Source organism: Dermacentor variabilis, chromosome 3, assembly GCF_050947875.1.
Source record: "Dermacentor variabilis isolate Ectoservices chromosome 3, ASM5094787v1, whole genome shotgun sequence".
Lineage (NCBI taxonomy): Eukaryota > Metazoa > Arthropoda > Arachnida > Ixodida > Ixodidae > Dermacentor > Dermacentor variabilis.
The window spans coordinates 180,555,082-180,574,961 of NC_134570.1; positions in this window are offsets into that span (position 1 = coordinate 180,555,082).

Here is a 19,880-nt window from a genome sequence, read left to right on the forward strand (position 1 = left end):
TTGTTCATGATTTGTCTTGAGCACGCTTCCTGCAACACCGTAGATTTGAACGTAAGCCTAACTAATGAATCTTTGTTCGCACTTTACCAATGTTCCCGAACACCGTCAGCGGATGAAGAGGAGCACGTTAAATATTATATTTTATGTATGTTAGCTTGTAATCTCTTTCAAACAGGATGCGCACCGATAACACCTAAGCACCGCATAAATCTGATTGATTAAATAATTTGACGATAACACGAGCAGAAGAACAGCCGTCCAATAAGCTCAAGCCAGAAACCAGAGGAGCTTTCATCTTCTGAAACACTACTACTCTGTAAGCAATCTTGTGATGAAGTTCAAATTTTAAGTGACATAGTTCGGATGAAGCGCGCTTTACTGTGGATATTTCGACCGTATTATTATTGCTACTTTGACCCAAGAGTAATTTTGTTCACCGTTCCATGTTATTAGCTCATTGGTGTGATTTTATATCAAGTCTTTTCCGGTGCTGCCGTTAAACTAACGCACATGATAGTTTTTCTTTGTATGCTTCAGTGAATTATCCCACTGAAAATCCTACTGGCACGGGAGCTCCTGTATTTAGGGGCTGTGCTGACGCCCATTATGGCCAATGCTTTGTTTAGATACTGGGACATTGAAAAGGTCAATTCAGTTTTCTTGTACCACCCCACTTCCGCCCTTGCGGGAAGAAACGCCGCAAAAGTTGTTTACCACGCTAAGTATTGCAGCCATCTCATCACTGAGTACTTATCGCATTATCGTGATAGCTGTCCGTTCTTAACGTTCAAAAGCTTCAGGTGTCTTGATTGAATTGGCAATGTCTTTGCACATTACATGAGGTCATTACTGACGCGCGACAACTTAATGGCAGACACGGGAGAGGTTGTCGACACGTTGGGTGGCACGCTGGGTGTCAATGTTAGACTGGCCGATGAACGACAACTGGTTTTGATGGACTGGTGGAAACTTATCCTCGCTCTGTGAGAAGAATTAGTATAGGAATTTGTGGTAATTACAGCTGGTACAGCACTGTTCATCGAGGGTGTAGGGAAAGTCCCCAACCGCTTCGTCGATTACAAAAAGCGTTCTGTGGTGATCAGGCTAGTCATCTGGGCCCAGTTAATAGTAGTGTTGATGAACTTATAACGGTGGAAAGCGCGATTCCTGGGCAGCGCGTATTCTGCAGAAGAGCCTCAAGGGGCCCAAATTGCCCCAAGCGCTGCATGATGGAGGCGTCACATCGTGAAGAGCCCCAAGACAGCATCTGGTACTGAATCATACAACAGAGTGGCGTCTAGGGCAGAAGTTTTGCAGTCCTAGAGGGCTTTTGCTAAAGCTGCTGGCCAGGTAATGTCTTGGTTATCTGGTAGAGCAATCGAGGCGTGTTATCAAAGAACGTGGCGCATCAGAGCTTTGAGAAAGGTGCAATCTTCGAAGTTCAGAGGTAGAAGAAACGATGGAGGCCCATCGTTGTGATTACCTGAGGTTAATCTTCCAGGGCCAAGACGGGGTCAGACGAAGTTTGAATCCCTTCTGCTGAGTCATGGTAGCCTACAAATGTTACGTATGGTGCCCCGGTATGTTAAGTACGTTCCAGAATTTTGTATGGACATCGAGGGGATTGAACAACAGGCGATGAAGCTGCTTCTGGACTTGAGCTTTCTAAGAGGAAACCAGTATTTAGGCGAGATAGACGAAGCACAAGTCGAGGATGCGGGCGACCTAATCACTAAAGCATTGGAAGGTTGTTGCACCCCTTTCCTACTCGCACAAACCAAAGCACATGATTGCGTTATTTGAGGCGTTGTCCGGGTTGGCAGGAATTTGCAATTGCACCTCGACCAGATGAAGCATAAAGAACGAATGTCAGCCGTGTAATGGAGGGCGAAGTCCTGTATGTGAGAGACGGAGAAGCTTTCTGAATTGGTGCAGGCGTTCATGGCACGCAAAGCCCTGCATTGTGGTCAGCTATCGGTCTTCTTCGATGATAGATGAAGCGGTGATGCCCATGGTCCCTCTGAGTGGCGTGCAATTGCTACGTGCACACAGGATACAATATTAGCTTGCTTGATGTAAAGGTGATCCGGACGTAGGCCTACGGGCGCGGAAGAAAATCGTAGGGCGCGTGCTGGGTTATTTCTTGCGGACAATCTTATCACGCAGTTGCCATGGAAACTCGCTGAGATAAGTAAGGTCAGGAAAATCGGTGAGATTGACTTAGTACGGCAATGAATTTTTCGCGGTGAGAATTTTACCGCTGGGTTGATTGGTGATCGTATTGACACGTGTATTTGTTTGTCTTCATTGGCCGAGTCGTTTCACGGCCTAGCAAATGTTATCGCTCAACACAGGACGCGGCTACATGTATTGGAAGTTTCTAGAATGTTATCAATGATTGTATCCGCTGTCTGTTGTCGCCGAGCCTTGTGTAATGTGATTACATGTATGCGCGATGCGAATGATGTAGAACTTTGTGGAAGGCACGCGGGTCCCCGCGGTTACTGTGGAACATTTAACGAATGATGTATAAAAGCCGACGCGCTTGACCCGCTGATCAGATTTTCGAAGATGGCCGACTGTATTCGCTGCTATTGTTGCGCTATAAGTGTAGCCTGCTTTTGTGGGCACAGGTTCGCCCAAGACAAGTTAGTTTTGTCTTTCACAGTATTGCTACTGTGTTTTTCAATGTCACCACCACGTGACAGTATGCTGGCCTGGCGAAATATATTTATTTGTTGCTTCGATGACACGGCTATGGCGACTGCTCCTCTGTGCACACCAAATAGCGGCGCAATGAAGCAGTATTGGTGTTATATTCGCGTTGAATGGTCCATGTACATTTTTTAACTCAAGGCACCATGCCTGAGGCTCCCTGTAAGTGCATCATACACCCTCGAAGCACGGGAAATATCCTTTAGTGGCCGTTATTGAGACCATTGTGGTGCGCAGCCGTGCAAGCGATGCCTCACCGGACGCAGTGGTAACGCGGCGAATCCTTCGGCAGAATTATGTGGCATTCATGGCGATAGCTTATCGCCCGACACCTTGAAGAACTGTAAGTGGTCTGCGTGGAAAGAGAATTGTGAAAGCAAGGAGAGAGCTCTGTGCCGGTTGTCGCAAGGATAATGAGAACAGAATTGCCTACGGGAAGTCATGAGCATTGAGTCGCAGTGATCGCGCAGATGGCGTCGACTTTGTGAAGAGCATATAACGGAAGAATGGTCGGATCCAGCCTCTCAGGAGATCTGCGTTTTTGGTAACAAACGGCAAAGCGGGCCAAATTGCCAAGTCCTTGTGACGAAGAAGCATTAGTAGCATTAGTGCGAGTGCTTGAACATGCTTCAGCTTTGTAGGGTTCGATAAAATATTTTACTTGCGCTCTAGTCTCGAGAATTATGCGCCGAGGAGAGTAGCGCGAAACCCAGCAGGATTTGAGAAGAGACCCCAGCGAGAAACGAGATTTCCAAACAAATAAACAGAGGTGCTACGACCAATAGACACACGGTCCATCCCATGAAGGGGGCGAGTAAGTGCGAGTGGTTGCCAGCGTATTTTTTTAGCAGTCACGCCGTAAACTCTCCTAGAAAATGAACGCCTCCAGGGCTTGAGAATACCGTATAATGGCAGCGATGTTCGCACATATTATTATGAATGTAATGCGCTGGCAGTTGAAGACGAAATTGACGGTGGGCTGACGTAATATACGTACGCAAAAGAATGCTACAGTACTCATTTAACACAACTTAGCAAGTCCCTAGGCACGACGAAAGAGAACCAAGGCGACACGGGAAGTCAAAATTCTCACACTGAGGTCATTCCTATCTATTGCAAGCATCTTTCCAAGCATTCTACTGCTCTAATGTTGCCTGAAAATCGGGCGTCCGACCTGAAATTGTTACATTGTAGGGAAAATAAAAAGTGAAATACGAGTACGCATTGATAAGTTGGGATCGTTTATATAGTGCCTGTGTAGGCATTGTCACGAACCTACCCCTCTGCCAAACACTTTTTATAACAACATGCTCAAGAATTCTTTCTGCCAGCGTATTATTCAGTCAAATAATCTACCTTCTGATGCATCCCATGCAGATGATTTTCAGCAAGCTTTGCTCTGTAATCATGTCACCGGATCGTACACGAATTTGTGTTTGTTTATCACTTTCTTACTTTCTTAGTTTTTACAGCGCAGCTCTTAGGCGCCCACTCCAGGGTTGAGCGTCGGCGTCCGGCGGCGTAACCGCGAGAACGCGCTCGTGCCACTGCTCGCGCGTTCGTCGTCGTCTTCAACAGCTGGTTCCAATGACGTTAATCATGCTAGCGTTACCATACTGCCCCTCCCTATGCAAAGGCGCTGACGGCACTGGCGTGAAGCATTTTAGTGAAGCAGTTAACTGACCACTCTACAAGTAATTCCTGTGCGTGCACAAGTTTCACTTGCATCGTTTCGAGCGTATAAACGCTGATTATGCATGTTTATCCACCCCACAGTCGACAACTTTATTTTCATGCACTTTATTACGTTTGTGCGTTTCGTAAGGTATGCCTATATTCCAACGCTAAACTAGGCGGATGTGCAGTGCGACACGCATAGGTAGCAATGCCACAAGGAGAAGCGCGACGTATGAAGCATGTCGAGCTAGGAGAGGTAATGATAAAGGAACGTGTCCAGGAACAACAATTAAGCATTTTCTACCTGATGTGTTTGAGAAATACTCATTAAGGAAAATTGGCCGAGAACGGCTACACCACCGTGGCATATACGCACTGCCTAAACCAAACAAAATAAATTTAATCAACGAGGCCATCAAATAGAATTCGGTATTATTTTATTTAGAGGTATTCGTGAGCCGGGACATTATACATGTGGGTTTTATGTGGGAATCATAGTGGACATGCATACTCACGATGATTCACCAAGCAGGCGTTAAGCACTCTTTACATATGTGCGAATCCCAAAGACGGTGTAATGCCGGGCTAACCCGCGGCGGTTCAGTAGTTAGCCATTAAGGAGCCAACATACGCAGTTTAGCTGGTCATCCTTCGTCACAAGGTGGAAAGGCACTGAGCTTTTTTATCCCTACGTGCCTATATCACTTAACAAGCTGCTTGGACCTAGGCAGGACTGCGTTTAAGAAAGCCAAATAATATGGAAGGATCAAAGTTTTAGGAGGGCATTTGTATACCCATAAAATAGGTCAGAACCCTCGTTGCAGGAGCTCCCAAATGATGACAAACCTTGCAGCGCATCGTTCTATTAATCTGTAGTCTCTTAAAGCACGAAATTGGTGACAGGGAATGTGAAATGCAGTCGTGGGCGACTCGTGTGATGGGTCCTGGGAATTCACAGGTAAGTGAATGAGTCATCTAAACCTAGACAGACAATTATTTCATGGAAGAAGCCTTCATCTTGCAACGGTAATCATAACAGTTACCATACAATTAAGAGAGAGGCTAGGCAAAGAAGACGCAGCAATTTATTTCTTATTGTTTCTTGCAGCGTGCAAGGATTCCTGCCTACGGGAATGGTGCCCAGCGCTTAAGGATCCAGCAACCAACGAAGCAATTAGTACTGCCACTGTTGATCCAGAGATTCTGGCGGTTTTCGAGGAGAGAAAGAAAAGCAAGTAATACCTATGTTCATATTAACGACATGCATTACAACGCTCGGTAGCAGAAGGCTGACAGAAATCTTTCGTTTATGAGTAAAATCTGGAAACAGTTATGCTCGATAGCTGTGGACGCCTGTCCGACGTCTAACTGTTGCATAGGACTTCAACCACTCGAGGCCGCCGCCTGTCAGTCTAAAAGCGAGGTACAGGCTTAGCAGTTCCAAGCAGATCATTGCAATATACCCCTTCGCATAACATGCCAGTCACATAACCAAAGGAACATTTACATAAACAAAGCTCAAGATTGGCCTTTACTTGAATGCCACCGTGCACTGTCATAACTGTTGTGCCTCAGGTAAAGAAGTCCATGAAAACACTTTGCTGTGGTGTCCGAGTCCTCGAGCGGAACTTTATTACGAGCGGGTGTTTTACAACTAACCGTGAAGTTACAAGTTTAGCGAAGACAGCAAACGCTGACCAAGGATGATTGTCCAACGCTAGGCTGGAGATTCGCGCTAGTACTTGAACTTGGTGTACTGCGGGTCGTCGCTTTAGCATTTTGGAACTTGCATTTAATAAACCGCTTAGAAATTGCTTGAGGTGCAGGGTGGCTTGAAAACACCCTCACCTGTACTACCGTCAACTATAACGAAGGACGTATCCCAGCAGTCGTCTCTTCCCTATCATTCGTCTGCTCTGGTATGCTCATCCAGATGACCGTTCTAGCATCAGCGGCGCGGATGAAATTGACACAAAGCACTGGCTTGCGGCTAACCAGAGTGTTGGCGTAGACTGACGGTGCGACGATGTAATGACACTGCACAACCTTAGCATCCATCTCGCAGGTATAGTGAAAGAATGAAAAGATTTGCATGCCGATGTTGTCAGCATTCAAGACGTGCTTCGTAGGAGTATTTCACCGAATTGCTTTTCGCAAGCTGCACGCAGAGCAGCATTCCGTGGAGCTAGCACCGCCACTGGGTGAATGATTCGCGAGCTTCATCAAAGACATTGACAACCAGTTCAAAACAGTCCACATGTGCATGTGGCAGTGCACAAAATAAAGAATGTTGTGAAAACAATACTAGACAGCGTGTTTCATATGCTGCTTACAAAGAGCCGCCACATTGTGGTGGAAAATACTACTCTGTGTCAAAGCCACCAATAATGGCACAAGCAGCCACCCTTGATACGTGGTCCTCCTTCACACGGTAAACAATCAGCGCGATTTGTCCACTTCCGATCAGTCAACGCTGCTCATATAGATCAACGCGTTTTTGTGACTAAGATGCCCGCGAACTCTTGCTGTCATTCGCTCAGCCGCAGCAGACACACCAGCCTGACCTGCATCTCGTACTCACTCTCCATCAGCCAAATGAGAATAAAGAGCCATGCTTTTGCCTGAACATTGCGAGCAGCTCCCCCGTAGTGGCATCTCTCAGTTCTGTCGATGCAATAACAGGCTCTGACCGTTCTATGCAGCGCTTTATCTCAGTTACCGTGAAATTGTAAGTCGGTACTGACGCAAGACCTTTCAACTTGTTTCACCTGATGCCTTCGACGACAGGCCTCTATGCATCGCGGTTCACTACGTCGGTCATACCGCCACCTATTACAGCGAGTCTGTATACCTCTAGCATCCAAGCAAATTTTCGTGTCGTTGGCATGGTAAGCAATAAACTTCCCATACGTGGGCCGATCCCGGAGATGGTGCAATGTCAGGTGGACACGCGGCGGAGGTGAAGCAGGCATTATCGCTCCTCATACGTGGGCCAATGCCGAAGATAGTGCAATATCGGCCCGACCCGCGGCGGATGTGCAATTCGCCAATAAGGGGTCCCCATACGCAGCTTCGCTGGTCATCGTCCTGCATAGAGTGGAGCGGCACCGAGTTTTATCGGCACGGTCAATCTCCCGGCGCAGCATCACTCGCCGCAAGACTTGATACATTTGCGCTACGTCCATTGTATCGCTTTTGATACCCGCCTTCCGTGCCCTGAGCAGCAGCTATTCGCTTAACGTCCATTAACCGGTGTACACGTTTCCAACGTCACCCCTCACCATCACCGATGTGACATCGTTTTGTAGCTAAAAGGAGTAAGGAAAAGTGTATGTTGCATTCCACGAGGGAAGTGCTGCGGCGCGTTGAAATGCATTTCACTATTGTCGCCCCACTCCAAACTCCATCGCCACCCTGTATTTAAAAAGAAAGGAAAAGAAAGTTGGGGGATGGGGCAAGCGCGCTCTTGCTTGAAGCAATAACGGTCATGAAAGCCAAACAAAAATAAATGAAAAGGGGTGTGAAACGACCCAGAGCAGTAATTTAGGAGAGCAAGCCAATTGGAAAAACAACAGTTTGGCACGGTAACTACTGGCGTCCTAAAGGTCTGGTAAGAGAGCACAGAAAGCATTCGATCAGATCGTTTATTCATGACAACAGTAGATAAAAGAATAAGAGGGTGAGTGACAAATGACCGAGACTGGAAATGCCCGATCCTAGTGAGAAGGCCTCTGGGTGAAGGTTGACAGGAGCAGGTTGAGGTGACAGGTATGGAGGCAAGCCGGAGTCAGTAAACGGGGATGTGAAATGAAGTAAAAATAATTACAGAGGCAAAGCGATGACTGCCAGGTGCGGAAACAAAGGCCAATCGGATAGTCATCGCAGAAGAAGCACCCGAGCCCACACGTACGCCCAACCGGCCGGCGGAACCAATAAGGCTCAACATGAAACAGGACTGTCAAAAAAGAAAAAGAATTGTAGGGTATATCAGAAATCAAAGTAGGCACTTCCCATTGCAGTCATGTAGTAAATGGTGAGAGAAGAGTAGAGGTGATGTGAAAGAAAAGTATGCAAAAAGACAAGAAATGTGAAAAGGAAATAAAAGAGATGAAGGAGAAAAAGCAAAAGGAAAGAGAGAAACAAGAGTAAGAAAGAAAGAAAGAGAGTGAGGAAAAGGAACAGAAAAGGAAAAAAGACAATTATCTAAATGTAAATATGTCAACCTCGGGTAACCGGTCACCCGGGGCAAACAGGACTAAAAGGACATGATCAGGAATATACAAGTCCGCGCAGGGTCTATGGAAAGGAATGTAGAAGGTGAAAGCAACGGCTAAAAATTTATGTGGCAAGCGCCACGACATCGGCCATTCAGTGACTATCGCAATCCAGCAGGAATAGGCTATGCGCCATTGAAATACATTTGACCATCTTCGCCCACCCAATATCATTAAAACTCTCACTGAAGGAGCTCGCGAATTCGCTCTCGTGCATATTTCAGGGACCACGCTTGTAATGGAAGGAAACCATTGTGTCTTGTCTGGGAAAGACTAGACGCAACCTTTCATTGTTCTTTCGCAGAGTAAGCGCTCAGCATGGCGACCCTTCAGTTGTGTTTACGGCGCGCGTTATCATTGACGATGCACTATACATCATCGTGCTTAGTGTGATTTTTTCATGACTCTGGTGACATTTTACACGATTTGGTTTTTCTGCTGCGCCTCAATGCCAACATCCCCTGTGCAGGTAATGATGCGAGATTTGCGAATCTCAGACGTCGACGTTACCCACATTTTCTGTAAAATTCTCGCTAGAAAGATAGCAACATTTGTGCCAACACCTGAGCGCTTCTGCGTTTGTGCTGGAGCAGCTTCTACAACGCAACTGCACCGTTTTCACCATCTCGACCTCCTCCACACTGTGAAAGCTTTTCTGCTAGCTTTCGCGTCCGAGCACTGTTTCCATCATACAGCACAGTGTGGAGGAGCTAACTGTGCTAACGGAGCTAACCAGCTTCCGTACCTGTTACCCTCCTTCGAGTCAAGTGCCCTATTGATGTGGAAGCCACTAACGACATGGAAAGCATAGACTAGGCGAACGAAAATCTGCCCGCGAGCAACTCTAAGCTGAGTGTTATATCTACAAATAATATGGTGTCTACAGATGAGCTTGGTCCCTCTATCACTGAAGCTTTCAGTCAGTCAATCAATCAATCAATCAATCAATCAATCAATCAATCAATCAATCAATCAATCAATCAATCAATCAATCAATCAATCAATCTTTATTTCTAGACAGAAATACAATATAGTAGGTATGTCCTTGAGGCGTGGCAAAAGGAAACACGTATATTTCCTGAAAGGGTCTTCGCCTCGGGAGTGTACATCAGACAGCATATGCACTAAGTGAAATACAGTGCAATCATATGATAGCAAATAAGTACAACAAAACATATTATAATACATAGGGAACACAAGCAAATGTACACTTGACATAAGTTATAATGAACGTGTATAACACACAAATAGTAACAAGTCATACGAAGTAGTGCAATACGATTGTGTCACTATATAAATATGAACATAAAGAGATGAACGCACTACATATATGCACTACATACAACGATGAATTTCATTACCTATTGCACACAGGTCAAGTACCAAATAAAATCAGATAGGATCGGGTATTTTTAACAATAGTAGTTTTATTTTCTTTTATTAATGCCAAATAGTTTTACTGCTGAGAGCGTGATAAATTATAGAAGGATGTCTGTTAGAAAGGGATATTATTTGATTATGTATTGTTTGGGTACCATAGTTGGTCCGGGATCTATATCCAACTTAAATATTTGTACGTAAATTATGGAAGAAACTGTGAAGCTCGGCGTAAGCTAATATTTTTAGACTATGGAATATACAGCTGTCTGGTACAGATATTGAAAAACATACTAAACGCAAAGCTCATTTTTGGAGTGCGAAGAGCCGGTCCGAGTCAGTCTTGCTGCCTAATCCCCAAAGGAAGTGACAGTTTCCCAAGGTGTGAATGAATTAGTGAAAAATACAATTGTTTCTTCAAACGCATCGGTATAAGATGTTTCAGCCGGCACATCAAGCCTATGGACCAAGATACCTTCAGACGTATATGGTGACATGGTCGGACCAGCTTAAATCTGATTTGAAGCAAACCCCAAGGAATCGACGGCCATTTGTTAACATGATTTCCGAATTGTTAAAGCGTAATTTGAGATTATGGTGTATAGGTTTATTTTTCGGAGTGAAAATCATATATTTTGCTTTGTTTACATTAGGTGCTATTTCATTATTATTGAGCCACACATACAACTCGCTAAGTCAGGCATTAGCTTGTGATTCCAGCAAGGCAAGATCAGGTCCGGAAAAGAACACATTTGTACCGTCTGCATAAATAACGATATCTGGGGTTAAAGGCACATTTACAATATCATTTATGTAGATAATGAAGAGCAAAGGACCAAGAATTGCTCCCTGAGGAACACCATATTTTATATTGCCGGTCTCAGACCGAGTTTCGTGAAGTTTTGTGTACTGTTTTCGTCCAACCAAGTAATTTTCTACAAGTTTGCCAGACAGTCCCCGAATAACGGATATTTCTGTTTTTTTGGTAGTATGTCATGTTTAATGGAATCAAACGCTTTTCGAATATCAATAAAAATACCAAGAGTATACAGCTTCTTTTCGAAGTTTGAAAGTATGTTATCCCTAATATCTAATACAGCTGTTTTAATTGATTTTCCCGGTTGATATCCGTACTGCTGTTTACAAATTACGTTTTTATCCCTTAAAAAGCACTCGATTTTTTGTAAATTACTCTCTCAGCAAATTTAGAAAAAGTGGCAATAGAGGAATTGGTCTATAATTGTTAAAATCGTTTTTGTTACCACCTTTGAAAATCACTGCAACACGTGCAAGTGAGAATCTCTCGGGGAATATGCCAGTAAGAAGCATTCTGTTACATAAATAGGTAAGTGGACTGACAATAAAATCAATAGTGGCTTTGATCGGAATGGGACTGATGCCGTTGTCTCCAGGCGAACAAGCGTTTTTAGCGCTTTTATTAGATCTGTAATTTCTTCTTCAGATGTAGGCGTTAGAAACAGCGAATCACTGTAAGTTGGAAAAATATACCACTGGATAGACTTCGATGACTGTACACATTCAGAGTTATTGATAGCGCCGGCATCCAAGAAGTGCTTGTTAAACTGGTTGGCAAGAAATTGGCCAGAGCAAACAGTTCGATTTATGAATAACTCAGAAGGCAAAGATGCTTTTCTTCTGGACACAAGTTTATTAAATTCTTGCCAGAGCAATCTGGGGTTGTGCATTACTAATGAAAACTTGTTTTCGTAATAATCAGACCTTGCTTTCTTGAGGTCGATATTGAGCCTGTTGCGAAATTTTTTAAATTCTACTGGATGATGATGTTTTTTGTTTTTAGGAACCGAGAGAATAATCGATTTTTTTATTAATACGCATATACAAATCTTTGGTAATCCATGCCTTTTCCGCTTTTCTGTGCGTTTTGAATAAAACGTGTGGAAATGCCTGGTCATAATCATGGAGGATTTTTTCTAAGAACACATCATACGCCTTAGACGGATTCGTTTCTCTGTACACCTCAGCCCAGTTAGTCTCAGCTATCAAAGAAAAAAATCTGACCACTTTGAACTCATTCACGATTCGTCGCTTATAATTGCTTTCACTCAAATGTTCTTTAGTGGAAATTGTGCAAAAAATGGAAAATAAATACCCCGGATAAGATGTTGTCTGAGGGAAAACTTGTAAAACACAAGTTGATTAACGTTTCCGAATGCTCTGTAACCCGCGTGGGACAATCAATGACATTTTCACAATCGTATGAGAGTATTAATGCAAGAAACTTCACCTGCTTAGAGTTGTTTTTCATGAGATCAATATTTAGATCACCAAAGATTAATGTTTCCCATTCATTAATCCTTGCGCGTTCAAGAAAAGACTGTATGAATTCAAAAACCTACGTCGGTTATGCCACTAGGGGATGGTATATTAGAAGTATTGCGACATTGTGGTCTAATATCGCGACAGCCTCAAGATCTTCCTGCAAGACAGTGAAATTAAACAAAACATCATAGGACAGGCTTTTCTTGACATATAAGGTAACTCCACCACGTTTATCTTCTCTGAACATAGAAATGTTCTCATAGCCCGGAAACCGCGTAACATCGGCACCAGAGGAGTAGCAAGTTTCGGAAAAACCAATAATGTCAAATGTGCAACTTATTTGCTGAAGATCGGCTTCAATTTCATGTACTTTGTTTCGTAGACTTGGCGCATTGAGGTGATATAGAAGAAATGCTTGTTCAGAAGAATAATTATTGCTGCTTATCAAGTTATAACTGAATTCGGTGTAAAATAGGACCCCATGATAGCGACAGTTTGCAAACAAGTGTGCAAGCAGTGTGTCTACACTGACCCAACCATTTTTTCAAGATCACTTTAACAAGCAATCTGTATGGCTCGAGTGCCTTGCTCTTTCTTTGCGAAAACCTTTCCCTGAGAACACCACATAAAAGCGTAGTTCAATTCGCGTGCCTTAGCCTTAGCAAGCCACAGAGGCTCTTATTCATGGCAGTAAGGTTATAGAAAAAAATGTAAAGCGCTTGCGAACTCCTTCAGTTTATCCCGTTTTGCCAGCTACGCTGCTTTCACCGTTCGCCTGGAAAATCGAATTAGCGTGATCGGCAGCTCGTTCTGGCGCGGCGGGAGGCGATGCACACTGACAACGTCACTATCTGACAAGGGCGGGAGATCTACCTTCTGCGCAAGGTTGTTAATTTTGTCCAACAGGTTTTCTTTTTCTGTAAATGGTAAGCCATGAATTTCCATGTTCTCGCGCCTAGTGTACTGTTGAAGATCGTTCAGTTCTGGAGTTGTTCAGTTTAAACAGTTATTTGGTCTTGGCTGTTTTGAAGAGTCTCAACTCTCTTGCGAAGCTTTTTGATTTCGCTCTCATATTTGGATGACGTCTGCAGTAGTCCGTCAAACTTATCTGACATGTGCTGAACAGAGTCCTCTACGGCAGTTACTGTCTCTCTAAAGGTTCCCAATTCTGAGACTTTCGTGGTAAGGATAGCCAAACCCTTACTTATTTGTGCTAGTTGCTTATCTATGTCAATGGGTCAAGTAGAGGGCATCTGGTGCGACCCTTCAGCATTACGAGAAAGCCGACATTTAGGGCATCTTATATTTTCTTTAGCTTCCTCATCTTTGGTTTTCAAAACGCGTTCGCTCATGCCAGCGCATTTTCCCAGGTGGTATCATCGAGCGCACTCAGAACATGTCAGAACTTCTTCACCTTTGACGAAATCTTCGTAACACGAGAGGCAGGTATCAGTTACCTTGGAGGCCATTTCTAACACTCAGTGTCAGAGAACAAACAACCAACAGCTATATATATATAGGGCAGTAGGAACACAGCAAAATAACAACGTTAATCAAAATTTGAAACTGACCTGCGTGCACGTAAGACAGTATCAGCGCCGGAGAGACACGCTGCTGCCACTGCTGCCCGCGACGTCAGAGACGTTCCACGATGCGTCCGCTTATATGGCAGTCAAGATGGATGGGGCAGTGGTCGCAGGTCGCTCAGCGCAGGCTATCAGCAGCGACGCGGATGTCGGTGCCAATGCAGACAATTTAGAGAATCGGGCTTCCAATGATGATGCCGCGTGCACGTAAAACGTATCAACGCGGCTGGAAGGACACGCTGCCACTGCGGCCAGCGATGTGCCTTCGCAGTTGTTAGACCTATTCAGATTTCCCTTCTTCTATGCATCTCAGAAGAATTGAGTTCTTTTGATGTCACGCAACTTTATCTGCACCACACATCAACTGTTGCGCACAACGAAAACAGTGCTTAATACCTGCCACTGCGGCAAGGCCAGTATCGCATATCTGCCACGGCGCGCCACAACGAGCAAGTCAGCGGCACATTTCTCCGTTATGTTAGTTCACCTTAGTGTAGTGCATGGATGTCTCTTGTTGTCCTTTTTACACGCAAGCTTGTTTCAGCTCCAACTAACTATGAGCGCAGAAGCAGCATCATTGTCGACTGCACCTGAGTGGCCCTTTTTTCCTTGGCGCGCTTATGTGGCTGTCGGTCGTTACCAACGCGATTGATCTCTGTTCCAAAGTACTCCCCATGTGTGAACGAGTTTACTGCCTCGTACTGCGATCGCCTCCCACAAAATTTGCCTGCGTACCACGAAACACTCATTCTCCTTTTTATTCCGTAGAGTAATCGTAGCGAAGGCGACGAGCACTGGCGAAGCACAATAAATTCAACGTTTGGCACATCATTTCCGGTCGTGCTCGAACTCGGTGTTCGGTTCGTGTCCACCGAGTTGGCCTTTCGGTAATCCCATAAGATAGACCACTTAACACAAGGGATGGTCATGCTACAGGGAGATGCCGATACCAAGCCCATAAATGCTTATCGCCGTCAAGCGATGAACCCGTGGTGAAAACTGCTTAGATGTCTAATTGGGCCTGCCGCGAGCGTACATGCTTACGTCAAGAAGATGTGAGCTCTGATGCTGGAATGACGAACGTGGTCACACAAGGAGGACGATGGTGTGAATACAGCGTTTTGAAGACGGTAAGACCCCATTCGGCTACTTAAGCTCCCTTTACATCATTAGAGCAGGTGAGTCAAACGGCAGATGCTCCTTGCGCGTACGTGCGTAATACGACCGAGCAAGTGTACGTGCAGCTGACTGTAAATGCGCAATATAACACTGAAATTGGTCACTACAAGGAAACAAATACTTAAAATAAAGATTTCTATGATGTTGCCTAAACAACCTTAAAATTTCACCCACTGCGTTAGTGTGGGCAATATAGGGTTTGTTATGAAGATTCAGCAATCCTAAGCGCCTCTGCATTGCCAAGGGCCTCAACCATCTGTGGACCAAGAGTGGAGAAAATATGTTACGTCAAACTAGCGTGACACGCGAACCACTGCTGATGTCTTTACGTCGAATGCAAATTTGACGATTGTAATAAACCAATGCCGAGGATACCTAATATTGTAACAAAGTTATGAAAATGTCAACAAAATACCTGAAGCCCTCACAAAAAGCATGAACATCATTTAGTTCACTGCAGCTCCTAACAGTTGTATTTTGTTTTGAATGACCCCCAAGACTGCCTAAAAGAAATCTTCTATATTCACTGAAAGTCAGAACACCTGTCATATTCTAACCAGTTACCGGATCGTTCAACTCAAGCACATTGGAATATATTATGAAATCGACTAACTTATGCTTCTAGCAAAGCTCATTTCCTCTATGTACCTACAAGGAGTATGTGGTGTATGCGTCTTAACAATGGAAAACACCGACAGAGCGCCATTCTCCCAGTCACTGACGGGTTTCGATAATTTCGCATGAAGCCTTTCACTCAGAGATATGGCCTTGGGGCTTTGCCTGGTTGACGTTCGCTTTGGCTAGTAGGAAGTTAGCTAATGCTCGCGTTGCTTCCTCACTAAACGCGTGGGAGGACATCACAACAAAATAACTTTTTTTATCCGCTTATAGAAGTTCATTTTTGTGTCGTTAGAAGTATGCGAGCATCTCTCGAATCAAATCCTTAGGGTGGAGATGTGTACGCTGAATATTCCTCAAAAGGCTTCGTAAAAGAGGCAGCTTTCGTAGACCTCATTATTCTGCCGTTGATCACACCCACCATGAGGGCCGGTATTTCATGCGCCAGAGTACTTGGTAGAACAGCAGCTATGCAGTACTTAGGTACGTGATTGTTAATGTAAGCCAATATACCGAAGAAGGAGCAAACGAAAGAAGGAGACAGTGCGACCCAATTAACGTTTGCCGTGATGACTCCGGCACCGCGACCACCGACCGACCACGAAAACGGCCAGAAAAGCTGAAATTCGCTATTCGCTTTAGAGTACCTGGCGCCTTTGCTGAGCGCGGCATAAATGTGTTCATACTGGGCAACATCGTCCGGCTCAGGAAACTTGGAAGCAGCTGTGTAGTCGCGGTTCGGGGTGGGGGGGGGGCACAGCAGGTACATCTCCCTCGCGGCCGGATTTTCGTGTTCGAAGATACTTCACATGAACTTCTCATCAGTCTATTATTGTTTATTTGAAATATTGTGAGCACTACCCATGACTAGCTCTTCTTCATGTCTACACGACATCATCACTTGTACAAGATCTCTACATGTAGTTATCATCTTCAGCCTCACAGTTTCTTCTTCTCCATCGTAGCTCGAGCTCTGCTGGATTAAAACATTCCCTTATAAATGGTGGAGGTGCTTATTGTTCCCCGCGAACTCTCGCCCTTCTCACTGGAGCTGCGCTCGGGCGCCTCATACCACCTATTGCCATGCTTGCTCAAGACAATTCGAGCACGTCCGTTACTACCTCCCCAGTACAGCCTTAGCCATCCGTCGTGGCCATCCACAACCGCCACCGTGACACACCAGTTTTCGCTGGGCTGCGGGGAGATGACGTCGAGGAAAGGTTCCAAAACTACAACCTGGGAAGCGACTGCAATGAGTGGGATACCTCACAGAAGTTGCACAATGTCCCATTCCAGATCACGGATGTCGCAAAAACCTGGTTTTGGAACCATCAGCCTGATCTCCCCGGCTGGAAAGCATTCACGCAGCAACTTCGACAGATCTTCGGCGCCTTCGCTGTCGGCAGTGAGGTCGCGAAGAAGAGGCTCGGTGAGCGCGTTCAGTTTCCCGCGGTATCGTACACATCCTACATTAAGCGTGTGCTAGCATTGTGCAAACGTGTCCACGCCACCGTTTCCCAGACCGACCGCATACGGCATATTATATAAGGCATAAAAACCGTCGCCTTTAGCGCACTCGCCACACAAAAGCCGGCCACCATCCAAGATGTAATAGCCATTTGCCTGCGCCTAGCAGAACTTCAATCTCTACGGCTATGCACGGCTAGCGAAGACTTTGTTTGCCTTCAGCAGTAGAATTGCGCACGATTATACGTGATATTGTTCGGGAGGAACTTCACGGGTGGTGCCGTTACTGTGTGCCAGAACGTGGCGTCACACCTTCTCCGACCGGCTTACGCGAGATAGTGAAACAAGATATCGCCACTGCGTCACGTCTAACGTGCCCGACGGCCCCTGCGCTGGACAGCTGCCAAGATACGCCGTCGTCGCGGTGCTACCCTCTGGTTACCGCGGCCCCCCTACAGAAGGACCACTACGTCCCTGTGGCTTCACTGTCGCCTCAGTGCGCGTACAGCCTTACCGCTCCGCTCCTCTTCCCGCTCGACCGATTTGCTACTATATTGGCTACTGCGGGCATACGTCCCGGTTATGTCGATGGCGTCAACAGGATGAGCAACGTGGTTATACACCCGAAGAGTGAACAGGTGTCGGTCGAGCAACGGGCTACCAGAGAACCTCGTGCCGCCTTTAATTTCAACGATCCCCTTCTCATTCGTAAACAACCAACGCGCCTTTGAATTCTCGAGAATCTCGACACAGGTCGCCTTCTCCACGTCGTCGTTCCGTATCGCCTCTCCTGCCTGCTTCTCACGTCTCCAACGCTCACTCGCACCACACTCCGATACAGTTTTAGGAGGGGAAACTACATCCACCGGACAGCCCATGACTCCTCCAGAGTGACCGTCGAACTTGTTGTCAGTGGTTGTAGAAGGTGTGTCCGTCAAAGCACTGATAGACACAGGTGCCACCATTTCGATTATTCGGGCAGATATGTTCCCGCCTCCTGTGATGACGGCGTACTGCGGCCCGTCTCTGAGTGCAGCGACCAAGGCTGTTCTTCGACCCATCGCGCAATGAACAGTTCAGGTATTCATTGACGGAATACGTGGTCACATTGTTTTTGCTGTGTTTCCCGAGTGTTCCCACGAAGTTATTTTAGGATGGGATTTCTTGGTTTTGGCTTCCACTGATATCTCTTGTCGTGAGCAACTCATACACCTGAATGTAACCGGTTACCCTCTTCCTGATTATGAAGAACGGTCTCGCTTCGTCACCTTCTCCAATTATGTTTTTTGGCCATCAAGAGAAGAAATATGTAAGTGTGAGCTCCAGCGACATTCGGAATGCCGACGTTCTAGTTCTTCCCTACAGTCATACGCAATCTAGAAGAATTTTCATGACACCTGGCCTCGTTCGCTTCTCTCATGGCTGTGCATTCGTCACCATGCTAAAGCAAACTACAGAACCTCGACTACTACCCCGTACATCAAGTGTCACTTGCGCTGTTGATACACAGCCTAACGCAGTTTTTGCCCTTGAGACTGTGCTACCAGAGTAAACGTCGTCGCCACTCACTGCCCCTTCCACACCGCTGTCGGCAAACATAAGCCCTGACCTGACCTCTGCCCAGAGTCGCGATTAGAAAAATACCATACTTTCTTCGACATCTATTAGCCAGCCCTCCGTATGACGACTGCTGCGAGTCCTCGCATACACATTGACGGCTATACTCATTGTTCACTGGCGGCCATATGGCGTGTCTCACGAGTTGCGCGAAATCATCAAGGAAAATGTATTGGACATGCTTCGACGAAATATAATGCGACCTTCCTCGAGCCCCTGGTCCGATGCAGTTGTTCTAGTGTAGAAGAAATACGGTTCAGTGCGTTTTTATGTGGACTACTGTTTCCTCAACAAAATCACGCACATGCATGTTTACCCTTTGCCACGTGTCGATGATGTACTAGATTTTTTACTGGGTGCCGATTATTTTTCTAGTGTTGTTCTGAGATACGGCTACTGGGAAACACTGGTGTCAGAGTCCGACAAAGAGAAAACCGCTTTTGCCATCCCAAATGGGCTATACGGCTGAGGAGTTCTATAGAGATTTATACAGTACCAGGGGCACCCACGACAATAATGGATGAGAAAATAGTCTAGAGAAATTTGACATGCCACAAGTAACGCCGGAAGAAGTAAAGAAAGCCTTGGGAGCTATGCAAAGGGGGAAGGCAGCTGGGGAGGATCAGGTAACAGCAAAATTATTGAAGGATGGTGGGCTGATTTTTTTAGAAAAACTGGCCACCCTGTATACGCAATGTCTCATGACCTCGAGGGTACCGAATCTTAGAGGAACGCCAACAGAATCATAATCCACAAGAAAGGAGATGCCAAAGAATTGAAAATTAATAGACCGATCAGCTTACTGTCCGTTGGCTACAAAGTATTTACTAAGGTAATCGCAAATAGAGTCAGGAACACCTTAGACTTTTTCAACCAAAAGATCAGGCAGGATTTCGTAAAGGCTACTCAACAATAGACCATATTTACACTATCAATCAGGTGATAGAGAAATGTGCGGAATATACCCTTATATATAGCTTTCATTGATTACAAGAAAGTGTTTGATTCAGTCGAAACCTCAGCAGTCATGAAGGCATTGCGGAATCAGGATGTAGACGAGCCGTATGTA